This window comes from Mustela erminea, chromosome 12 (assembly GCF_009829155.1).
Source record: "Mustela erminea isolate mMusErm1 chromosome 12, mMusErm1.Pri, whole genome shotgun sequence".
Taxonomy (NCBI): Eukaryota; Metazoa; Chordata; class Mammalia; order Carnivora; family Mustelidae; genus Mustela; species Mustela erminea.
In genome coordinates, this window is record NC_045625.1 from 78,392,284 (window position 1) to 78,396,251 (window position 3,968).

The window sequence follows — 3,968 nt, forward strand, 5'->3', positions numbered from 1 at the left end:
GTGTTCTCTAAACATGCTGAGCTTATTTCCAGTTAGGGTACATGTGTTCTTTCTCCCTGGAATGTTCTTTCTCCAGATTTTTGCCTGGCTAGTGGCTTTTCATCCTTCAGGTCTCAGTTCAAAGGTAGCCTCTCAGAGTCATTTCCCAAACTGTCTTCCTTTTCCCTCACTACTCTCTATCGTACATTAGAAAGAAATGGTCTTCATAACACTCATTATTAGTTTTCTTGCTGAATTATTAGCTTATTTATTATTTCTTTCCTTCCCCTATATTGTAACTTCATCAAAGGAAACCAGTCTTCTTTGCTATAGAATTCTTATCATCTAGAATGGTATAAATGCATAATATACGTTAGTTGATAACTGACTAAATAAATCATCTGCTTTACTTTTCAAGTAGGTGATTTCCTGCCAAATTCATCCAAGGACACTTTTTTTCTTTGCACTGTGCAGTTTGTCTTAAATTCTTTAAAAAAATTGATTGCCATGCACACAGTGAAACTGACTTGAATGAAATATTTGGCTCATTGGTCTGCCACCAGAGAAAATATCAGCTGGCTATTAGCTGATGGTAAAAAGCTGAAATCTCCAAGTTCACTTATATTTTTGGTATTAGAATGAGAAGGTGAATTGCAAAATATCATGACTTTTATGGTCTGGATTTTCATTCTTTATATCTGGACCTGCCAGTCCTAGTAAATCCAGTTACTTTTTTTCTCTTTTTTTCATAACATCGTGTTTGCATTACGTCCCTCCCTCATTGTCCTGAAATTTCCACTGGGGAAGGGCAGACTGGAAGTAGACAAGAAGAATCATCTCCTTCCCTGTCTATGCTTACTTAGAATTACATATACTAAAGTTTGGGATTTTAGCTCTGGGCTAGGTTTGCTTATGCAGTCCTCTTTGGGCTGCAATCAAATTGTACAATTTTTCCACTGACAAGATTAATCTCTCAAGAAGCAAGTTATGGTGCTCTGATGTTTATCATTTGTGCCAATAACAAATGTCTTTCAGTTATCGGCTGTGATGGTTATTTTTTAGTGTCAACTTTACTGGGCTGAGAAATGCCCAGATAGCTGGTAAAATATTATTTTGGGTATATCTGTGAGGGTATCTCCAGAAGAGATCAGCATTTGAATTAGCAGACTGAGTAAATATCAACCTCACCAAGGCTGGTGGACATTATCCAATCTCTTGACACTCTGAACAGAACAAAAAGGGCGAGGCAGGTGAATAGTCCCTCTGCTTGAGCTAAGACATTCATCTTCTCCATCTTCAGATATTGATGCTCCTGGTTCCTGGGCTTTTTGCCTCAGATCAGGATTTACACCATCAGCACCCTGACTCTCAGACCATTGGCGCTGGACTGATTTCTACTACTGGTTTATCTGGTTCTCAAGCTTGCAGATGATAATCCAATGATGGGTGCACAGCTGGAAATATTCCTATGAAACGTAACCTTCCTATAGATTAGTTTCCATTTTCATTGTTCTTTAGGTACACTTGATTGTACATGTTTGAGTTATAGCCATTGTGTCAACTATCCAAGATTCTCATCTTTTCTCTGTTAATAGTAAAATGGGTGTTCCTTGAAGGATAATGCCATGTCTACATCATTACGTCTTCTTGGTGCTGAGGTAGCAAATAAATTCCATCTTTTGTGTCAACTACAAATAGATTGCCTAGAGAGGCAATCTGAGGCTATGTTTGACATCACTGGGAAAGATTTTTATGTCAGATTAGCAATGCCTACCATGGTCATGCATGGAAAAGATAACTTTGAGGCTATGCATTTGCTACCTCTGTCTTTGTAGTTAAGTAGGTACCTATGATAGACAAGCATATGATAAATGTTTGCTAGTTAGATGAATAAACTTTAGTTTTATTTGAACAATCCTATGTGGAAAGTTCGTTCTTTTCATCCTAACCTTCAGAATTTCCTTTCAGACACATTAAACCCAATCAGTCCAGAAACTCTTCCTTGGATTGGCCCGTTAACATCAATGCGTTTTTTTGACGTCACCCAAATTGAACTTCTGAAGTTCTGAAGTTAAATTATGTATTTGTCTTTAAATATGTATTTGTCTTTAAACATTGTTTGTATATCCCTATCTATCTGGGGTAGTGATATCTATGATCTAGCCACTTTAATTTTGTCACGTTTATGGCTATGATTGATCATGGGCAAGAATGATGAAGTAGGCTAAGCATGCTCCCTGGTGTTCAAAGCTTAACTCTAAGATCTATTCTCTACTGCAAGGCCCTTCCTATATTATCAAGATCTGCTTTCGGGAAAGGGTCTGCTATTATACAATAAAATACGTTTAAGATAGCATATTAACCTTTATAGGAGCATTTAAAAATGCCTTTTCTAATTCTAGAGCAAAAGTCTTATCTTCCATTTCAAGCCATGCTGATCAAGTAGTAAAATAATTTTTGAGCATTTGACATTTCTTCCCAGAAGCTTGTGTTCACTCCTCCTTCATATATATCCTTTACAACTTTCCATCTTACACTATATAATCTTTCATGATTATTATAATATTTATACTATCCAAACAGGACCTAAGAAAGCATTTATAAAACAGCAAAAAAACAAACATCAAGAACATCAAGAAAACAACAAAAATCTTGATATAAATGCCTAATGGCAATTTAAAAAATGCTATTCTGTCTGCAGACTAATTACACCTACATCCTTAGTCAAAATATGAAGACGGTTGTATTATTTTTGTAATCTAATGCTTGTCCAAAATTCAAATAATAAAATCTACTTCATAATTGTATTAGGAGGATACAGAGATATACACAGGTTAGCACAAGGACACTGTAATGGATACTCAACAGATGATAGGTATTATCAGTGTTAACTCTAGCCTGTATCTCAAACATGTTTTCCCTTCACTACTGTGCCAGTGAAAATGTCACTTACTACTATATTAAACTTAAATATTTGTAGCAGTAAGGGGAGAATGAACATGACTTTGAAATTCTTCAACAAATCCCCACTTTGTTTTTTCCAACCAAGTGTTTTATAAGGACTGAGGACAAGTAGCAAAAATGATTGGTTTGAATTTCACATGGTTTTTCTGACGGCACTACTTTGTGTGTGTGTGTGTGTTTGTGTGCATGCATGTAAAAATGCTATACTTTTCAATCAGAAAAAATGCTTTTAAAAATATGGTTAAGCTTTGTGCAGTGGCAGTATCGTAGCCAATGAGGTTTATCCGAGGCGCGATTATTGCTAATGAAAATTATGGTTAAAAGAAAAACAAAGTTTTGAACATTCCTAAACCAAAACAGTCCTCTGAGTAAATGGAAAGTGGCACTATAAAAACTCATAAGCATATACCATTAACCTGTTTTATTTTCCTTCTTAGTCTGTAGGTATGAATGAAGCTGTCTGAAGGAAGAAAATCATATTCATAACTCCATTGTGGTTTTTAGAGCAAAAAACACACACAGTGAAATTCAGTAAGTATTTACTGAAGAAATACAGCAAATAGCCCACCAAATTTTTGTTGATTTTTCTTGAAAATTTGTCCCTGGGTATGGTTCCTTAGCTGTGGACTGCATTTCCCATCCTCCTTTGCCATCTATTTCCCACAATAGAAGGTGAGTGGAAATGATTATGTCACTTTAGGTCCAAGTGGTAAGAAGGGCATGTGTTTGCTCCATGTTCTCTCTCTTTCTGAGGACTGTGGATTCAGACTCTGAGGCCTTGAGGTATGTGGAGACAAGACAAAAGTTGCTAGAGCCTCAGTCACCCCCAGGATCACTCATGCAACTGTCATGAAGAAATAAACTCTTACAGAGTTAAGATATTGAACATTTGGGATTTATTACAGTGTTATTACAGTTTGTTTACAGTGGCTAATAATCACCAGATGAATTACAACACTCATTTTTCATTCAGATACCCTGGGATCCGCCTAGGCCTTGGCAAATTTGCATAACTTTCAACATCA

General features: G+C 36.2%; 1 non-coding gene across 1 annotated transcript; it reads left to right on the forward strand.

Moving 5' to 3' along the window:
* Positions 1–3,187: 3,187 nt before the first annotated feature.
* Positions 3,188–3,321, forward strand: LOC116571278. The gene has a single exon (XR_004277830.1). It is a non-coding gene; the product is annotated as a U4 spliceosomal RNA (small nuclear RNA).
* Positions 3,322–3,968: the final 647 nt, after the last annotated feature.